Below are 22,416 nucleotides of genomic sequence, written 5' to 3' on the forward strand. Positions count from 1 at the left end.
ATGGTATACCAGGATTGGGGATGAGGGGTGCCATGCATACCAGGATTGGGGATGAGGGGTGCCATACATACCAGGATGAGGGATGGGGTGCCATGGATACAAGGATTGGGAGATGAGTGGTTCCATGCATACCAGGATGAGGGATTGGGTACCATACATACCAGGATTGGGGGATGAGGGGTGCCATACATACTAGGATGAGAGATGGGGTGCCATGCATACCAGGATTGGGATGAGGGGTGCAATGTATACCAAGATTGGGGATGAGGGGTGCCATGCATACCAGGATTGGGGATGAGGAGTGCCATGCATACCAGGATTGGGGATAAGGTGTGCCATGCATATCAGGATTGGGGATGAGGGGTGCCATGCATAGCAGGATTGGGGATGAATGGTGCCTTGCCAACCAGGATTGGGGATGAGAGGTGCCATGCATACCAGGATTGGGGTTGAGGGGTGCCATGCATACCAGGATGAGGGATGGGGTGCCATGCATACCAGGATTGGGGGATGAGTGGTGCCATGCATACCAGGATGAGAGATTGGGTACCATACATACCAGGATTGGGGGATGAGGGGTGCCATACATACTAGGATGAGAGATGAGGTGCCATGCATACCAAGATTGGGATGAGGGGTGCAATGTATACCAGGATTGGGGATGAGGGGTGCCATGCATACCAGGATTGGGGATGAGGAGTGCCATGCATACCAGGATTGGAGATAAGGTGTGCCATGCATACCAGGATTGGGGGTGAGGGGTGCCATGCATATCAGGATTGGGGATAAGGTGTGCCATGCATATCAGGACGGGGATGAGGGGTGCCATGCATACCAGGATTGAGGATGAGGGGTGCCATGCATACTAGGACTGGGGATGAGGGGTGCCATGCATACCTGGATTGGAGATGATGGAGCCATGCATACCAGGAATGGGGGTGAGGGGTGCCATGCATACCAGGATTGGGGATGAGGGGGCCATGCATACCAGGATTGGGGATGAGGGGTGCCATGCATACCAGGATTAGTGGTGAGGGGTGCCATACATACTAGGATTGATTGGGGGTGAGGGGTGCCATGCATACCAGGATTGGGGGTGAGGGGTAACTTGCATACCAGGATTGGGGGTGAAGGGTGCCATGCATACCAGGATGGGGATGAGGGGTGCCATGCATACCAGGGTAGGGATGAGGGTGCCATGCATACCAGGATAGGATGGGAGGACAAGATGGGGGCAGCACAAATACCAGGATGCGGGGCAGCACATACCAGCATGGGAGACCATATACCAATAAAAATGCTCGCCACCCGGGCGTAGAACGGGTTCAATATCTAGTATATATATGAAAGCTTTCAGTGATGTTCCGGTGTAGTCCTGATGTTCAGTTCACTGACAACAGGACTAAATATAGCACCTGGGTTTATGACTCACTACATGGACACAATTCACACCTCCAGATAATTAAACATTCCCAAGGCCTCTCATTTTGCAACAAAAAAAACTAATTTGATCTCCCTAACTTATCAGTATGAGGCATCACAACTTACACCTCATGAACAAATGTCTTGCTGTAACATCTCTCCAATGTTGTGCCTTTTGTCTTATAAATTCATTTGTAATCTTGCCTGACGAAGGAGCCTCTGTGCTCTGAAAGCTTGCATATATATACTGTATATTTTTTTCTGGTTAGCCAATAAAGGTATCACTCCGAGAATAATTTTGTCATTTTTGGCATTAAAGTATTTACATTGATGAGACATTAAAACAAAGTGAGTTTCTTCTAAAAGGTGAATACTGAGTGGCATTGCTGGATCTGTCATATCCTGTGTTAAAAGAAGAAGTTAATGTTGAAATACCACAGTTTCTGCTTCCTTTTTTTTGGAGTCTTGTACTGAATTAGCAATAATTCACTTTACTTTGTCACTCTTGTATGCAGTGGCCATACAGACCACTGTGGACTCCATTTGCTGTACCTGTAAAAGAGGCAGAACTGAAACCTACGGTACGATACTGCAAAGAAATACAGCTACAACTTAATAGGTTAGTAATGTATATTTGAACAGAAATTACTAGGTATGAATAACTGCTGGTTGTGTTTTATGTATCTATGGAAAACTTTATTTGACAAAATGTTTGTCAAATTGATTGTTATGCTAATTGTCAAGGGGATTCTATTTTTTTCAGCCGATTAAGTATATACCGACTTATTATTATAGCGCCATTTATTCCATGGCGCTTTACATGTGAAAGGGGTATACATAGCACTAACAATTGGAATAATTTGAACAATACAAGTCAGCAACTGACACAGGAGGAGAGAGGACTTATGATAGCAAAGGTTATCATGAACGACAAACGCACCATCTTGTTAACTTGTAAAAGAAGGTTATCACACTTATTCCTCATTCAGATGTCCATTTTGCGCGTACGTCTTTTACCCGATATTTTTCATGGATAAAACACATATCCATTATAGTCTATGGGGCTGTTTACATGTCTGATTTTTCACAGACAGTGTCCATGTCCATACAAAACTCACAGAGACTTGTCCAGTTTTTTGGGGTATCACAGGTAAAAAGTGACAATACAAGCCTAAAAGTCTGTGAAAAACACGCACAGGACATGGATGGCGTCAGCGTTCCATCCGTGTGCTGTCCTTATTTAACATTGCAAAAGATGGGAGAAGCTTTGTTATTTATATTATATTTATTTATTCATATGTGAAGAACATTAGGAAAAATGGAGACATGGACCAAACACTTATGACATATGAATCTAAAATACTGATGACACCAGTACCATTTTTTTTTCACTTGCGTGTTTAAACACAGTCATGTGCATGAGGCCTTAAAAGAATTAAGATCATTCTTTTTCTCAGGGGTGGGAGGCAAAACCAGGAGTGGGTGATAAATGCAGAATTGGTGACTTGTTTCTATTATACCTTTTCTCTGATTGTTCCTCACCTGGTTTTGGCTCCCACTCCTGAGAAAAAAAATACTGACCAAATACTGATAGTGGGGCCGTGGCATTATACTGCGTATAGGGAGGAGACTGTCAGTTGGAATTGAGTGGCAGACGATAGACTGTCAATCAGCAGAGGGGACTAGTGAATAGAGCATTGAGCAGATATAACCATTTGCCTCAAGTTAACACTAATAAATAGGTGATATATCTTTGTAATCAGGGTCTTTGACAATACTTGATACTGCTCTCAGATAAATCAGTTGACATATTGTATTTAAGATATTGGCATTTTATTTCAATAATATAAATAGTGTACTGAATTGAGTATGAGTACAAATCCTGCAGCTTTTATCAAGGCCTTGAGCTTTAACACTGATGCATTAAGTACACAGCAGTTACCGATTGGTGACCTCATTATATCTGGTATTGATCAGTAACTATTGTGTACATAATGCATATTTCATCATACTTCAGCACATATTTACAAAATAATTCTGCCAGTATACCCCTTTTTTTGATATATCTTAAAGGGATTATACACTCCTTGGACAACCCCTTCTCAATTACTATATTCCCCCATGTAAAATAAATATAGCCTACACTTGCACCCAGTGCAGGCGCCATTCTAGTGATGTTGGCACTGGTTCTCCTGGAGCTTGCATCAGGTTGCTATTTCACGGGAGACCTGCAGCCAATCACTGGCCACTAATGAAACACTTCAGTCTCACTTACTTTGACGAAACTGAAATCTAGAAGAAACCAGAACTGCTACTGTCTCACTTCCTCTGGATGGCAGTTTCAATGTAGTAAGGGTGAAGTGGCCCATTAGTGAATGCTGATTACCTACAGGGCTCGCTGTTCGAGCCTCGCGAGAGGCACCAGAGGTGAATACGGGTTGTTTTCATTTTAAATGGGGCAATATACAGTAGTAATTGAGAAGGAGTTGTTGAAATAATGGACAACCCATGTAACATAAGTCTAAATACAGAAAGCCAAGAAACAAACTTGACTAAAACGATGATGAGAAGAGCATGTGATCATTTTTTGTGACTGCATGTGGTAATGCTTTGATCTATATTTTTAATGAGTCATGAGCAAATGTCATAAGAATTTCATAAGAATGTATTGTACGGTAAACTGTAATCCCTTTTAACTTCTCTTAAAGGCCAAATTTCAAATATCCTGCCGTAATATGAATAGGGAATTTACCACATTTGTATGCCAAAGAGGCATATGGGCTAAATGTTTGAGATAAATGGATTTAGCCATCATTGAAAAGTCAAAACTCTATAAGTCAAGTTTTGACTATTTCTCCAGAAACTTCATTCGTGTTCCATCTGCTCTATCTAATATTGCAGCTCATCCCTAATCAAATAAATTGGTCTGAGCTATATTTCTGGACGCAACCTATAGACAAAGATGTCAATGTTTCTGGAAAAATGCAGGCTCGTTCTAATCCTAGAAACCCCTAAAATAATGGCAATGCGACTTCTAAATATTTAAAAGATGTGAGAAATCACCAATAATGAATGGAAAGGTCATAAATATTAATAACATACCCAGTGGTGTTTCAGTGTATGTATTTTCTAGAAGTCATCAGTGCTAATTGGTAGCACAAATAATGCTAGTGGGTCAATTACTGACTACAAAGGAAGAAACTGAGGATTGTAACTTCTATAAAGAAAAATGCAGGGGAATTTGTATCTTTTTTTGGACTGTAGTTATCACAGTCATTTATGGTGTCTTTGTAAATTTAGTTGTTCAATGACATGCTTAGATTTAGGACAGGTCATAGACAGAATGTTATGTTCTGCTACCAAAGCTAAGGAAAGAGAGGAGATCTGTCCCTACTATAAGACTCAGCTGAATCCCTACGATGTAACAGGGAACCTGATCCTGCGATCAGACCTGCTAAAGTCCTAATCTAGTCTGTACGGAGACCTATAGATGTGAGGAGGGAATCCCTACAAGTACTAAGGACTGGGAGGAATATGGGACACCTCCTAACAGAAATAGTAGCAGACAGACGAACAAACAAAATAGATAGAACATAGAGGTCCGTAGACCAAGCAAACTAACAGAGTTAGATACAGAGCACAGGCTAGCTAGAAAGTAGATATACAATGAAGTCCAGCAAAGCCAGAAGGGCGGAGCAGGATTAAATAGGCCAACAAGGTCATGTGACCAGCAAAGGAAAAAAAACCTAACAGCAAGGTTCTAACAGTACCCCCCCTTCTAAGAGGATCCTCCGGATCCCCTAGGACCAGGCTTATCAGGAAATCTCCTGTGAAACGCTCTGATAAGTCTGGACGCGGAAACATCATCTGACCTCACCCAAGAGTTATCCTCGGGTCCGAAACCTTTCCAGGCCACAAGATACTGCAAACTACCTCTATACCGTCTAGAGTCAAGGATGCGAGAAATTTCATATTCCCCGTCCTCCACCACCGGAGGAACAGAGGCAGAGGCGTCACCATCCGACACAACAGCTTTTTTTAACAGAGAGACATGAAAGACCGGATTAATTCTCCAGGAGGTAGGAACCTCCAACCTAACAGCAGATTGGTTGACAACCTGAAGCACCTTAAAGGGCCCTACAAACTTGGGACCCAATTTCTTAGAAGGAATCCTCAACCGCAAATTCCTAGAGGACAACCAAACCATGTCACCAACAGCGAACAAAACCTCCTGTCGTTTCCTATCAAAGTAGTCTTTAGATTTTCTGTTGGCCTCCTGAAGATTACCACGCACATCCGTCCAAACTCTTTCCAAATCACCGGAAAAATTCTCCTCCTCAGGCACGGCAGATCCCAACTTGGAGAACGACCCAAACGACGGATGTCTCCCAGAACAACAAAAAAAAAGGCGAACAACCAGCAGAAGAAGATCTATGATTGTTCAGAGCAAATTCGGCAAGTGGCAGAAACTCAGACCACCCCTCTTGATTGTCTGCCACAAAACAACGCAAGAACTGCTCAACATCCTGGTTTTTCCTTTCTGTCTGGCCATTAGATTCAGGATGATATCCGGACGAAAACGACAAATGAATTCCCAACCTGTCACAAAAGGCACGCCAAAAACGAGCCACGAACTGAGGACCCCTATCAGAAACAATGTCAGTAGGAACGCCATGAAGTCTGACAATTTCCTTGACAAAGGCCTTAGCGAGAGTTTTAGCGCAGGGCAGTTTGACGAAGGGAACCAAGTGACACATCTTGCTAAAACGGTCCACGACCACCCAGATGACAGTAAAACCCTCAGAGGAGGGAAGGTCAGTTATAAAGTCCATAGCCAAATGTGTCCAAGGAGCACTGGGGACCTCCAAAGGACAAAGCAACCCCGCAGCAGGAGTATGTGAGGACTTAGATCTAGCACATATAGTACATTGGCGCACCCACTTAATGACTTCCTTCTGCCATCCAGGCCACCAAAAACTGCGACCCACCAGTCTCTTGGTCTCAGAGATTCCGGGATGACCTGCCAACCGAGATTCGTGACACTCAACAAACAAATCTCTCCTAAAGGTCCCAGGCACAAACAACCTCCCATGAGGAGTGTTAGATGGGGCATTCTCCTGAGCTTTAAGAATCTCATCTTCCAAAACGGAGTCTAAAGCAGCTATCACAACACCTTCTTGTAAAATGTTTTCCTCTTTCTCAGCACCGACTATGGGAGAAAAACTGCGAGACAAGGCATCCGCCTTAACATTCTTAGTACCAGGGATGTAAGTAACGGAGAAATTAAACCGCGAGAAAAACAGTGCCCACCTAGCCTGACGGGCATTCAGGCGCTTGGCAGCATCAAGATATATCAGATTTTTATGATCCGTAAGAACCTGAACGGGAAATTCCGCACCTTCCAAGAAGTGGCGCCAGTGTTCAAATGCGAGTTTAATAGCCAATAATTCCCGATTACCAATATCGTAATTCAGTTCAGTCTCCGAAAATTTTTTTGAAAAAAAGGCACAGGGATGTAATCCATCCCCGTTATCCTGAGACAATACTGCGCCAACCCCCACAGAGGAAGCATCAACCTCAACCAAAAACGGCCTAGTAACATCAGGCTGCATAAGGATGGGAGCAGAGGTGAACCTCTCCTTGAGATACACAAAAGCTTCAATGGCCTCAGAAGACCACTGAACCGCATCAGCACCTTTCCTGGTGAGATCAGTCAGAGGTTTGACAATACTAGAAAAATTTTTTATGAATTTTCTGTAGTAATTGGCGAAACCCAAAAACCTCTGTATCGATTTCAAACCAATAGGCCTAGGCCATTCCTGCACAGCCTGAACCTTAACCGGATCCATCTCAAAACCTTTGCTGGAGATAATGTAGCCCAAAAAACTAATTCTCTGTACAGCGAACTCACATTTCTCCAGCTTAGCAAAAAGCGAATTGTCCATTAATAACTGTAATACCTCACGCACGCTCCGCCAATGAGACTCCAGATCTGGCGAATAAATCAAAATGTCATCCAAATACACAACCACATTTTTACCGATCAAAGGTCTAAGGATGTCATTAATCAGATTCTGAAAAAATGCAGGAGCATTAGTAAGACCAAAAGGCATAACCAGATTCTCAAAATGACCCACAGGAGTGTTAAAAGCAGTCTTCCATTCATCACCCTCCTTCATGCGCAACAGATTGTATGCCCCCTTAAGGTCAATTTTAGAGAACCACTTGGCCCCCAATAACTGGTTAAACAGATCAGGAATCAATGGCAGTGGGTAAGGATTGCGTACCGTAATTTTGTTAATCTCACGAAAATCCAGACAAGGACGTAAACCGCCGTCCTTTTTTTTTACAAAAAAAAATCCAACCGCCACAGGAGACTTAGAGGGCCTAATGTGACCGGCGGCCAAACTTGTCTGTATGTATTCCTCCAAAGCCTTCCTCTCAGGAATGGTAAGGTTAAATAAACGACTTTTAGGAAGAGTCGCTCCAGGGACAAATTCAATAGAACAATCATAGTCTCTATGGGGAGGCAAAACCTGTGATTCCTTCTCAGAAAAAACTCTCCAAAAATCCTGAATAGGAACAGGCAATTCTCCCCTATCCAAAGCTGCAATACGCCCGTTACAACACTTGTCATAACATTTATGGCTCCAGGATTTAATTTCACTGGTAGACCAATCCAGTACAGGATTGTGAAATTTTAACTAGGGCAAACCCAATATTACTGGAGAAGGCAAGTTATTCAACACTACCAAATCCAATTTCTCATGGTGAACACCATTAATAGTGAGAGGAAATTCACTGACCTTGAGAGTAATATTCTTCAAAGGGGAGCCATCCACAGAAACCACAGCAATGGGGGATGATAAAGGTTCAGGTTTTAAATTGAGTTTTTCCACGAATCCCCCATCAATTACATTCAGTGTAGACCCGCAATCAACAAACACCCGAAATTCCATTAATTTTTCCTGAGCAATCGTGGAAGCAGCTAAAAATATACCCTTGGAATTTAAACAGGCAATACGGGCGTGACTGACCATTTTTTTTTCTTTCTTCATACGAAGCTCACAGCCTTTAATCAAATGACCAGATTTTCCGCAATAGAAACACAAGCCTTCTGAAAAACGACGGTCTTTTTCTTGAGAGCGAGGTGCCACCGATCCAATCTCCATCGGTTCACCACTGTTAGTACACACATTATCATAACCAGAAACTGACATAGCAGAGGATTTGCTCTCATTAACCCTAGCACGCAGTCTTCTATCCACCCGTATAGCTAATTGCATAGCCTGTTGCAAATCCTCAGGTGTAGGATAAGCAATTAGCAGGTCTTTAACCCTTTCACTGAGCCCAGCAAGAAATAGACTTTTCAGAGCAGAATCGTTCCACCCTGTTTGAGTGGACCAACGACGAAAATGAGTACAATATTTTTCGACATTACCTGATCCTTGTTTTAAACGTCTCAACTCAGTCTCAGCTGATGCCACACGGTCAGGATCATCATATAATAGTCCTAAAGCAGAAAAAAAACTATCCACTGATCTGAAGCATGTATCACTAGGTTGCAAAGAAAAGGCCCACTCCTGAGGCTCTTTGCGCAAAAGTGACATTATGAACCCTACGCGCTGGGATTCATCCCCAGAGGACTTGGGTCTCAAACGAAAATACAATAAGCAAGCATTTTTAAATGAAAAAAATTCTCGATGTTCACCAAAAAATAAATCCGGCAAACATACCTTAGGCTCCAAGAAATATGCTCCAGGACAGTTACTCACGTGCTGACGGAGCTCGGCCACTTCCAGAGAGAGTCCCTGCAGGTGTTTAGCCAAATCCTGAACCGACACCATGATGGAACAAAAAAAAAAAAAAAAAATCTTTCCTTAGAGAATTTGCAGGCTGGACTTACTGTTATGTTCTGCTACCAAAGCTAAGGAAAGAGAGGAGATCTGTCCCTACTATAAGACTCAGCTGAATCCCTACGATGTAACAGGGAACCTGATCCTGCGATCAGACCTGCTAAAGTCCTAATCTAGTCTGTACGGAGACCTATAGATGTGAGGAGGGAATCCCTACAAGTACTAAGGACTGGGAGGAATATGGGACACCTCCTAACAGAAATAGTAGCAGACAGACGAACAAACAAAATAGATAGAACATAGAGGTCCGTAGACCAAGCAAACTAACAGAGTTAGATACAGAGCACAGGCTAGCTAGAAAGTAGATATACAATGAAGTCCAGCAAAGCCAGAAGGGCGGAGCAGGATTAAATAGGCCAACAAGGTCATGTGACCAGCAAAGGAAAAAAAACCTAACAGCAAGGTTCTAACACAGAAAGGTTGTGATACCATTGGGTAGTAAAATGTGAAATGCAAGCAAAAAGGCATATATAACAATAGAAATAAAGAGTAAAAGATGCCAAAAACACCACCACCATTTGCTTTCAAATGTTCTGAGGTTTTTCAAGTTTTCTGGACAAGAGGATGTAGCCTAGTCTAGCAGGTGATGCACATTTGTGCCTTTGGCGCCTTTTATACAGTTCTCTGAGCTGCTCTGATAAAACTCCTTGCTCTATTAAACATGTCAGGAAGAACTAATCAGAAGTCCGAATGCAGACATTGTCTAGTCCACAATAAGGCCACGGCTCCACTATCAGTATTTGGTCAGTATTTTTTCTCAGGAGTGGGAGCCAAAACCAGGAGTGGGTGATAAATGCAGAATTGGTGACTTGTATCTATTATACCTTTTCCCTGATTGTTCCTCACCTGGTTTTGGCTCCCACTCCTGATAAAAAAATACTGACCGAATACTGACCAAATAGTAATAGTGGGGCTGTGGCCTAACTTACTAAATAGGACAATAGCATAACTGAGTATGATTTGCTACTAAGGTTTGGGAACCTCAGCTGTGATCCAATGTCAGTATCCTCTAACTATTGCTGCGCCGTCCTTCAGTTGTATGCATTATTGGCAGCACTTGGTCTAGCCCAGCCGCTAATTACCTTACTCGGGTTTGACTAACCTGTCAAGGAAGGAGTATTCAATGCATACTCTGATGTTATACATACTGTCTTTTTTAAAAATTACTCCACTTGCTTTTGCTGGTAAAGAAAAGATAACCAACACTGCTCCTCCAATAATGGCTGGGCTGGTGGTTATTATCAGCCTGCTCACAAATGTAGCTGGCAGCCTTGCAAGGTTTCCACTTGTCATCCCTTTCATGTCACCATATTCATTTTAGATCCTACTAGTGGACCTGTTCTCCACCTTTTTTCTTACTGGGTGTGTCACTTTTAGATAATAGATTTCAACCCATCAGACAATAGTGAAAAAAAAATTAGAGATAGCACCCACGTTCCCTCGATCCAGTTCCGGGTTCCCACTGCTGATTCGGTGTCTGTGTTTAGGCTGCAGTAGTGACATCATGACAAAAGCGCACTTCATCGCTGCAGCTAATCTTTGAGTTCAGTGGTTTTGCAATTGTTGATGGCACAGGCCAAACACATTGTCGTAATGTCACCACTGCAGCCAAAACATAGACACTGGAGCAGTGGTGGGGAGCCAGTGTAGGGGGTCAGCCCTACTGGACATTGATTGACACTGCGGCTTTAAGAGACCATGCTCCCCTCTGGGTTTTCTGCTTTTGGAGTAGTCGACCCCCCCCCTTCCCTCTCGGGCTTCTTGGTGTGTGCTGAGAGAGGGAAATGAACCAGGAAGCAGAGAGATCTGTGTGTGTCTGAGAATACAGAGAGACTCCTTGGTTCCCTGATAAGGAGAAACTATAAAAAGAAACTGTTAATCTCTGGAAAGATAAGAGTACAGACTATAGCAAGATTTGTTGCCAGGACTGTGTCAAAGAGAAGAGAAATTCATCCTTTTTGAAGAACGGTTTTCCTGAAGACTGGTGACATGAGGTAACAGACAACACAGAGTGCCAGCCAGTTCTCAACAGTGAAAGTGAAACAAGATTTGCCTGCCTGCAGAGGAAGGAGATCCAATATACAGGAGAAAGGACTCAAGTGAACTCATTCGGCTCAGTTACACCAGGAACAAGCGCGGCTACCATCTGTGTCTGATCAGCACAATTGTGAGTGACTCAATGGTGGTGAACTGTGTTAGGGTTTAGTGTAGTTTTCTTTAGCTAGGACGCTGTAGCAGTGTGGCCCGATTAGCAGAAAGCCAGATAGAGAATTAGCCTAGAGTAGTTTGTGAAACTTGATTTGTACTGTTTGCATTGAGCTTTCATTGCCATAGCTGGAGCATAGTTTTGTAACTCGCTTCAGTTATATCTTCCTATATACATGTTATTAATATTATCTTTGTAAATACTGTTATTCTCATATCCCAGCATATAATCCCTTTGTACATAATAAAGCCGGAGTTTTGTTTCTTCCTCCTCGCCTGCTGTGTCGTACTTGAATCCTGCCTTGCGGTGTTCTTTGGACACCGCTTAACCAGCGCTAAACCGAGGAACGATGTGTACTATCTTTGTGTTTTTTAATACTGTCTGATCCGGTAGGATAGACTTTTCTAAAGATGTGAAACCTCTTTAAAATGTTCCTTAACCCTTCTTGCTTTTTGCATTTTCTCTTCCTCCTTGAACCTTCTCTGTCTTGTTCTTTGGTTTCCTCTTTCTTAAAATACTCCTCTGGGAGTCTTTTGTGTAATGTTTATTTCTTTTCTATAGTAAATGGTGGTACATAGTGGTTCTTAAAGGGAGTGTGTCAGCACAGAATGACTGGGCAAACATTTAAGTGCACCTACCCACCTTCTTGTTTTCCCTCTTTCTTCACCCCGTCTCTTCTGTGATTGACAGTTTTGGCTTTACAGAAACAGGGAAGGGTGGAAATAAATGGAAATCAAGTAGTTGCGACGGTGCATTTAAATTTTTAGCCACTCTGGGGCCTGTACTTGGTTTGAACAATTATTCTTTTCTGACATACTCCCTTTAAGCTGTCCATACACATGAAATAGATTTCAGATGAACAACTGTTGAGCAAACACCTAAAGTGAATCTCACTAAATTAGAATATCATCAAAAAGTTAATTTATTTCAGTTCTTCAATACAAAAAGTGAAACTCATATACTATATAGAGTCATTACTAACCAAGTGATCTATTTCAAGTGTTTATTTCTGTTAATATTGATGATTATGGCTTACAGTCAATGAAAACACAAAAGTCATTATCTCAGTAAATTAAAGTAATTAACAAAAAACACCTGCAAAGGCTTCCTAAGCATTTAAAAAGGGTCCTTAGTTTGTTTCAGTAGGCTCCACAATCATGGGGAAGACTGATGACTTAACACATGTCCAGAAGGCAGTTATTGACACACTCCACAAGGTCCCACAGTTCCAATTTTCATTTGGAAATCAAGGTCCCTGAGTCTGGAGGAAGAGTGGAGAGGCACACAATCCAAGCTGCTTGAGGTCTAGTGTGAAGTTTTCACAATCAGTGATGGTTTGGGGAGCCATGCCATCTGCTGGTGTAGGTCCACTGTGTTTTATCAAGACCAAAGTCCGCAAAGCCGTCTACCAGGAAATTTTAGAGCACTTCATGCTTCCCTCTGCCGACAAGCTTTTTGGAGATGGAAATTTCATTCTCCAGCAGGACTTGGCACCTGTCCAAACTGGCAAAAGTACCAATACCTGGTTTAAAAACAACAGTATCACTGTGCTTGATAGGCCAGCAAACTCGTCTGACCTTAACCCCGTAGAGAATCTATGGGGTATTGTCAAGAGGAAGATGAGAGACACCAGACCCAACAATGCAGATGAGGTGAAGGCTGGTATCAAAGCAACCTTGGCTTCCATAACACCTCAGTAGTGCCACAGGCTGATCGCCTCCATGTTACACCGCATTGATGCAGTAATTGATGCAAAAGGAGCCCCAACCAGGTATTGAGTGCATTTACTGAACATACATTTCAGTAGGCCAACATTCCAGATTTTAAAAACATTTTTCAAGCTGTTGTTATAAAGTATTCTAATTTACTGAGATAATGACTTTTGTGTTTTCATTGACTGTAAGCCACAATCATCAACATTAACAGAAATAAACACTTGAAATAGATCACTCTGTTTGTAATGACTCTATATAATATGAGTTTCACTTTTTGTATTGAAGAACTGCAATAAATTTACTTTTTGATGATATTCTAATTTAGTGAGATGCACCTGTATGTCTGTTGACTTCCTCATATACAGTGGGGAAAATAAGTATTTGATTCACTGCCTATTTTGCAAGTTTTCCCACCTACAAAGAATGGAGAGCTCTGTAATTTTTATCGTAGGTACACTTCAACTGTGAGAGACAGAATCTAAAAAAAATGCAGAAAATCACATTGTATGATTTTTACATAATTAATTTTGCATTTTTTTTTGCATTAAATAAGTATTTGATACAATAAAAAAACAGAACTTAATATTTGGTACATAAACCTTTATTTGCAATTACAGAGGTCAGCCGTTTCCAGTAGTTCTTGACCAAGTTTTCACACACTTCTTGACCAAGTTTGAGGGAAACAGGTTATTGGCCAAAATCTTGCAATACATGACCCCATCCATCCTCCCTTCAATACAATGCAGTCAGCCTGTCCCCTTTACAGAAAAGAACCTCGAAAGTATGATATTTCCCCCACCATGATCCACGGTTGGGACAGTGTTCTTGGGGCTGTACTCATCTTTCTTCTTCCTCCAAACAGAGAGTAGAATTGATAACAAAAAGTTCTATTTTGGTCTCATCTGACCACATGACCTTCTCCCATGCCTCCTCTGGAACATCCAGATAGTCATTGGCGAAATTCAAACAGGCCTGGATGTCAGGGATTTATGATCCCTAATAATCACAGAGACCAGCTACTGTGATCTTTGGGGCGAACAGCTCTCTGCTGCCCACTATCGTTCGGACAATTACACGATTGACCGACGATCAACCGAGGGGACCGCAGGCTGTTCTCACTAATTAGTTATCGGAACGATAGCGGTGAGCATATGGCATATACACCTCTGAATTCCCGTACATGGAATATACACTGCTCAAAAAAATAAAGGGAACACTCAAATAACACATCCTAGATCTGAATGAATGAAATATTCTCATTGAATACTTTGTTCTGTACAAAGTTAAATGTGCTGACAGCAAAATCACACAAAAATCATTAATGGAAATCAAATTTATTAACCAATGGAGGCCTGGATTTGGAGTCACCCCCAAAATTAAAGTGGAAAAACACACTACAGGCTGATCCAACTTTGATGTAATGTCCTTAAAACAAGTCAAAATGAGGCTGAGTATTGTGTGTGGCCTCCACGTGCCTGTATGACCTCCCTACAATGCCTGGGCATGCTCCTGATGAGGTTGCAGATGGTCTCCTGTGGGATCTCCTCCCAGACATGGACTAAAGCATCCGCCAACTCCTGGACAGTCTGTGGTGCAACGTGACGTTGGTGAATGGATAGAGACATGATGTCCCAGATGTGCTCAATCGGATTCAGGTCTGGGGAACGGGCTGGACAGTCCATAGCCTCAAGGCCTTCATCTTGCAGGAACTGCTGACACACTACAGGCTGATCCAACTTTGATGTAATGTCCTTAAAACAAGGCAAAATGAGGCTCAGTATTGTGTGTGGCCTCCACGTGCCTGTATGACCTCCCTACAACGCCTGGGCTTGCTCCTGATGAGGTTGCGGATGGTCTCCTGTGGGATCTCCTCCCAGACCTGGACTAAAGCATCCGCCAACTCCTGGACAGTCTGTGGTGCAACGTGACGTTGGTGGATGGAGCGAGACATGATGTCCCAGATGTGCTCAATCGGATTCAGGTCTGGGGAATGGGCGGGCCAGTCCATAGCTTCAATGCCTTCATCTTGCAGGAACTGCTGACACACTCCAGCCACATGAGGTCTGGAATTGTGGCACTTGAAACACTTGAAATTGATCACTCTGTTTGTAATGACTCTATATAATATGAGTTTCACTTTTTGTATTGAAGAACTGAAATTAATTAACTTTTTGATGAGATTCTAATTTAGTGAGAAGCACTTGTATGTCCCATTGTGTTTGACTGTGAACACGCAAATCTCTCTCATTCTCTTTTCACTAGAATATTACTGCTTAACTTGCTGTTTTTAACTATAGGGAATTCCCCATTAATGTGCTGAATTGAAACATACAGTTTTTTTATAGTATTGGTAGGTAATTTTTACATTAAGCTTATTGCAAAAATAGGAAAAATACTGTTGTGTCTTTCTTTTCTTACACAAGTATTGCACATAGTATGGTGACATATTTTGAGCAACAGGAAGAATGTTGCTATGCTGTTGGAGGAATGTACATGCACAATACTGCATTTTGTAAGTTTAGTATCATGGAAAAGATGTGGGTCAAAGCTTGCGAAATTTTTCAATATCATTCTTTTTACAGTGTTCAAATGTGTACTTTTCCAACCCAAACTACAGGGTTATGATATTTCATAATAATTAAAATTGGGCTAAGGTTATAGAGGATTTATTATCTTTTAGCCTATGGTAGAAGGGGAGGGTTTTTTTTGCCCAGGTGACCTATGGCAAATAAGGGATTGAAACATATGATTTATTCACTTTTTCATGCTTCAGATCACTGTCAGGCTAGGAGAGAGAGGATACTGTACTTCTTTTAAAAGGCAAACTGTTATGTTTCTAATCTGTCAGAGAGCTTGATAGGGAACACTAAACTGAGAAGCAAAGGTTAAAAGAGTAGCTGTTTTATTTTTATCTCACAAGTCAATAGTATTAAAAAAAAAAAAAAACTTAAGATATATTTTCAGAGAAATCTGCTTCTTTCTCTGCCATTGCTCATCATTTTTTCTCAAAATTCTCAATTCCTGGGTGAAATCTGTATTCAGTGAAGACAGCTTGTTACATTATTGAGATAGGAGATGGCAGCTGCTACAAATAAGATTCTACGTAGACAGGAGAAGGAGGAGGATGGAAGAACTCTGCCTAGTTCCTTCCTTCTACAGAAAATCCTATCAATAGCAACTGTATTCTCCTATCTCAATAATGTCACAATCTTTCTTCACTGAATACAGGTTCTACCCAGGAATTGAGAATTTTGAACATGATTAGTCCTGGCAGAGAAAGAAGCAGATTTTTCAGATAAGATATAGTATGAAGTATTATTCTTTTTAAAGGTACTATTGATTTATGAAATAAAAAAAATTAAAAAAGGTGGTTAAGGTTTATTTACACGGAACAAGCAGCGGCACAATATGACTGCGATTGGTAAACTTTTACCAATCGACGTTCATTTGAGTGTTTACAAAGGCAGACCAAAGTAAACAATGCACATTGAGTGACCTACACTAGATTGTTCTGTGTGCATATGCTGCCATAGTCCTTGTCAGTGCGAGTCCTGTTTACACAGGACAATGCACTGCTGAGAATGATGATCCTGTGCCCTGCAAAAAGGATCGTTTCACCCAATGAACAAGTGTTGTGCTCGTTAATAGGGTTATAAGCAGCCTACTTACATTGCAAGATAATTGGGAACATTTTTAACAACGCCTGTTCACAAGTAGTTTAAATTCCCCTCAATGCCCAATTGAATAAACAAGAAATAAAAAGTAGTTTGTCTCTTTGCAACCTTTTCTGCATAATCCAGAGTTAATTTTGTAGTACTGATGCAGAGAACAAAGAGGTAATATCCTGCTAATAAGTTTTATGTTTGCCTGCAGGCAGGCTGCAGCTCTGCTGTATGTACAGGTGCTTCTCACAAAATTAGAATATCATCAAAAAGTTAATTTATTTCAGTTCTTCAATAAAAAAAGGTGAAACTCCTATATTATATAGTCATTACAAACAGAGTGATCTATTTCAAGTGTTATTTCTGTTAATGTTGATGATTATGGCTTACAGCCAATGAAAACACAAAAGTCATTATCTCAGTAAATTAGAATACTTTATAACAACAGCTTGAAAAATGTTTCTAAAATCCGAAATGTTGCCCTACTGAAATGTATGTTCAGTAAATGCACTCAATACTTGGTCGGGGCTCCTTTTGCATCAATTACTGCATCAATGCGGCGTGGCATGGAGGCGATCAGCCTGTGGCACTGCTGAGGTGTTATGGAAGCCCAGATTGCTTTGATAGCAGCCTTCACCTCATCTGCATTGTTGGGTCTGGTGTCTCGCATCTTCCTCTTGACAATACCCCATAAATTCTCTATGGGGTTAAGATCAGGCGAGTTTGCTGGCCAATCAAGCACAGTGATACTGTTGTGTGTAAACCAGGTATTGGTACTTTTGGCAGTGTGGACAGGTGCCAAGTCCTGCTGTAGAATCAAATTTCCATCTCCAAAAAGCTTGTCGGCAGAGGGAAGCATGAAGTGCTCTAAAATTTCCTGGTAGACAGCTGCGCTGACATTGGTCTTGATAAAACACTGTATACCTACACCAGCCGATGACATGGCTCCCCAAACCATCACTGATTGTGGAAACTTCACACTAGACCTCAAGCAGCTTGGATTGTGGCCTCTCCACTCTTCCTCCAGACTCTGGGACCTTGATTTCAAAATGAAATGCAAAATTTACTTTCATCTGAAAACAACACCTTGGACCACTGAGCAACAGTCCAGGTCTTTTTCTCCTTGGCCCAGGTAAGATGCTTCTGGTGTTGTCTGTTGGTCATGAGTGACTCAAGGAATACAACACTTGTAGCCCATGTCCTGGATACGTCTGTGTGTGGTGGCTCTTGAAGCAATGACTCCAGCAGCAGTCCACTCCGTATGAATCTCCCCCACATTTTTGAATGGCCTTTTCTTAACAATCCTTTCAAGGCTGCTTGTGCACCTTTTTCTACCACATCCTTTCCTTCCACTCAAATTTCCATTAATATGCTTGGATACAGCACTCTGAACAGCCAGCTTCTTTAGCAATGACCTTTTGTGGCTTACCCTCCTTGTGGAGTGTGTCAATGACTGCCTTCTGGACATTTGTCAAGTCAGCAGTTTTCCCCATGATTGTGGAGCCTACTGAAACAGACTAAGGGACCTTTTTTAAACACGTAGGAAGCTTTTGCAGGTGTTTTTTGTTAATTATTCTAATTTACTGAGATAATGACTTTTGTGTTTTCATTGACTGTAAGCCATAATCATCAACATTAACAGAAATAAACACTTAAAATAGATCACTCTGTTTGTAATGACTCTATATAATATAGGCGTTTCACTTTTTGTATTGAAGAACTGAAATAAATGTACTTTTTTGATGATATTCTAATTTAGTGAGAAGCACCTGTATATGTATATTTACATATACTGTATACATACATATGGCTTAGTGATCTTATTTAATCCTATTGCATAAAGTGTACATCAAAGAGGGTTCTACTGTACCCACACCCACAGCACTAAAGAGGAGGGTTGGGACATGGCTGAGCGCCTCAGACACACAAACTTGATTTCTCTATATATTTCTCTGTTTAAATTGTAATAAATAGGTGACAAGATAGAGCCAATGAAAAGGGTTAAAGGGAATCTATCAGTTGGATTAACCCTACTAAGTGATCTCTATGGGCATGTAGTTCATAGAAAGTTGAATATAATGATACTTTGTTATCTGTAATCCACTGGTTTTTTTCCCGAGAAATCCACATTTTTTTTATATGTAAATGAGCTGTTCAGGGCTATTAGCAGGACATAGATCTCCCCAATAATCTGCCTCCAGAGCTTATTTTAAATGAGAGGAGGCATTGCCAGTGTGAGGCATGTAGATCAGGAGAGCAGACTGTCAGTCCTTACCTGTCACACACTGGTAATGCTCCTTTGATTTTTTCCAGCCCATAGATTTTAACAACTCATTTACATATTAAGAAAAATCTGGATTTTTTTAGAATAGTACATTGGATCACAGATATCAAAGTATTTATTAAACCTACGACTTAGGTGGGTTGTTCCCACTGGTATTTTTTTAAAAGGGTAATTGGGCTTAAACTAAACTACTGCAGTCATTCCAGTTACTCTAGTGCGCTTCGCATACTGTCAGGATTTTTTTAAATTGCCAGATTGAGTGTACCATGTGTCAATTAGATTTTCGACAACTTCTCTCATCATTCAGAGCTGCAGAAATTTAGCTCAAGCCCAGAAAACCCATTTGGAGCCTGGTGTTTAGGGCTTGTTTTTTACAATGCGTTTTTGCCAAAGGAAAAAAATGCAGCATTTTACAGTACCAGCAATGAGATTTCAAAAATGTCAGTGTCAATTATTTTACTGTTTTTGCAGCATTTCTCACCTTCAAATGAATAAGAAAAAGCTCATTTAAAAACTAATAAAAAGCTCAAGCAAAAAAACATTAAGAACGCACATATTTTACTCAACCTATTCCTGCCAACACTCTGTATTTTTCTGCAGAAAAAATCTGCTGCAAATACTCCACTTGTGTACATATCCTTGGTCTTCTGTGCATTTTTCTGTGTTTTGTATTTTATTAAGTGCATTAACTCCTGATTGTAAGAGACACTTTTCCTTTGCTAGCAATTAATTAATATTAATTATTAACCCATTTACCCAGAAGGCTGTTTGTACCTTAATGTCGTAAAATGTGTTTGTCGTAAAATTTCTTCTATGTGACTTGCATTTATTTGTGAAATTTGCAATTTTCAAACTTTGAATTCTTATGCCCTTAAAAAAAAACATTTTTTAGGGATCACATCTCATTTGAGGGGTCTATATGACATAAAATACCCAAAAGTGACACCATTCTAAAAATTGCACCCCTCAAGGTGCTCAAAATCACATTCAAGAAGTTTATTAACCCTTCAGGTGCTTCACAGGAATTTTTGGAATGTGGAAGAAAAAAATGAACATTTAACTTTTTTTCACAAAAATTTTAGTTTAGACCCAAATTTTTTTTATTTTTGCAAGGGTAACAGGAAAAAATAGATGGTAAAATGTGTTGTGAAATTTCTTCTGAGCATGCCGATACCCTATATGTGAGCAAAAACCACTGTTTGAGCACATGGCAGGGCTCGGAAGGGAAGAAGTGCCAATTTGACTCTTTGAAAGAAAAATTTGCTGGAATAATTAGCGGGCGCCGTGTTGAGTTTGTAGAGCCCCCAATGTGTCTAAACAGTGGAAACCCCCCCCACAAGTGACACCATTTTGAAAACTAGACCCCTCAGGGAACTAATCTAGGTGTATGATGAGCACCATGAACCCCCAGGTGCTTAACAGAACTTTATAACATTGAGCCATGAAAATAAAAATTTCACATATTTCCCCCAAAAATGTTTTTTATCTCCAAATTTTGCATTTTCATATGAGTAACAGATTGCACTGTTCAATTTGTTGTGCAATTTCTCCTGAGTATGCCGATACCCAAAATGTGGAGGAAATGTTTGGGCGCACAGCAGGGCTCGGAACGGAAGGAACAGTGGAAACACCCCACAAGTGACTCCACTAGACCACTCAGGGAATTTATTTTAGATGTGTGGTGAACACATTTTCACAAGCGTAACATGAGAAAATGGACCCCAAAATTTGTTGTTCAATTTCTCTTGAGTATGCTGATACCCCATATATTTGGGTAAACTACTGTTTTGGGCACATGGCAGAGCTCAGAAAAGGAGTGACTGTTTGGAACTCAGACATTGATGTAATGGTCTGCAGGTGTCATGTCACATTTGGAGAGCCATTGATGTGTCTAAACAATGGAAACCTCCACAAGTGATGTCATTTTGGAAACTAGACCCCCTCAGGGAACTTATTTAGATGTGTGGTATATTTTTCCCACAAATATGTTGTTTTAGCCCCCAATTTTTTAATTTCCACAAGGATAGCAGAAGAAAATGGCCCCCATATGTGGTTGAAAACTAGTTTTGAGGCACATGAGAAAATTCAGAAGGGATGGAGTGCCATATTGGAGTTCATATTTTGCTGGACAGATTTGACGGTGCCATGTCACATTGGCAGAGCCCCTAAGGTGCTAGAACAGAATAATCCCCCACATAAGAGACCCCCTTTTATAAACTATACCTTTTAATGAATTTATCTCGGGGGTCCAGTGAGCATGTTGACACTACATGTGCCTCAAAGAATTTTACACCATTGGGTGGTGAAGAAAGAATTATTACATTTTTATCACCAAAGTTTTGTTTTAGCCCCAGATTTTACATTTTCAAACTGGGAAATGGGTAAAAATGGCACCAACATTTGTCACACAATTTCTGCTGAATGTAGAAATACCCCCTATGTGGCTGTGCTTAGTCACATGGCGAGACTCCAGAGGGAATGAGCGCTATTTGCCTCCTGGAGCGCAGATTTTCCTAGAATAGTTTGCGGACTCCATATACAGAGAACCTAAGTACTAGAAGAGCAGAATCCCCCCTCAAGTGAGCCCACTTTGGAAATTATACCCTTTTGGGAATTTATCTACTGGTGTGGTATTTTTAGCTAAATGGGTGTTTTCCAGAAACAAGCAGCAGCGAATGTTTGCTGAGTAAAAATGTAAAACTTCCGTTGTAGTGACCAGTACATTGAAGTGACCAGTACGTTATTCCCAGCTCATGCTTCTGGAGACATGCACCCGTAAATTAGGTGGGCTCTCATCACTACAGAAATGCCAAACATGTGGACGCTAACTTTGCTTTAGGAGCACTCTGGTGCCCAGAAGGAAGGGGGAATTTGGATTTGGGAGCATAGACTTTGCTGAATTTCTTTTGGGGGGAAAGCGGCAGTTCGCTTTTCCAGAGCCATTGTGCTGCCAGTAACGTGGAAGCCCCTTATATTTCCATTAACAGATGACGAACCTGAGCTGGGGACTTGCTTTTTTTTGGATTGAGTTGAAGCTTGTATTGTGATCCAAACTGTTATGTGAAATGTTCCCATTTATTCTGTGCGCTACACTGAGCAATGATATTGGGGTTTCAATTTAAATCTCTGAGTGATGTAATTCAGATGAAACAATGAGGCAGCAGAGTTACTCTGGACTTCATCTGACCTCTGTTCAGCGGTGTCCTTTTTT

The 22,416-nt window shown here is 41.2% G+C and overlaps 1 protein-coding gene across 3 annotated transcripts in view; it reads left to right on the forward strand.

The window, feature by feature from the left end:
• Nucleotides 1-1,887: 1,887 nt before the first annotated feature.
• Nucleotides 1,888-22,416, forward strand: part of LRRC25 (leucine rich repeat containing 25) — an 80,012-nt gene continuing 59,483 nt past the window's right edge. For 2 of the 3 annotated variants that reach the window (XM_073686389.1, XM_073686391.1), the window contains exon 1: nt 1,888-2,041. The gene's annotated coding sequence lies outside the window, so the exon portion shown is untranslated. The remainder of the gene's footprint in view (nt 2,042-22,416) is intronic. The other variant, XM_073686390.1, reaches the window with a different exon arrangement.

The sequence above is a fragment of the Phyllobates terribilis genome, unplaced genomic scaffold (genome assembly GCF_046119375.1).
Source record: "Phyllobates terribilis strain yellow unplaced genomic scaffold, ASM4611937v1 Scaffold_1__5_contigs__length_1240528914, whole genome shotgun sequence".
NCBI classification, from domain to species: Eukaryota; Metazoa; Chordata; class Amphibia; order Anura; family Dendrobatidae; genus Phyllobates; species Phyllobates terribilis.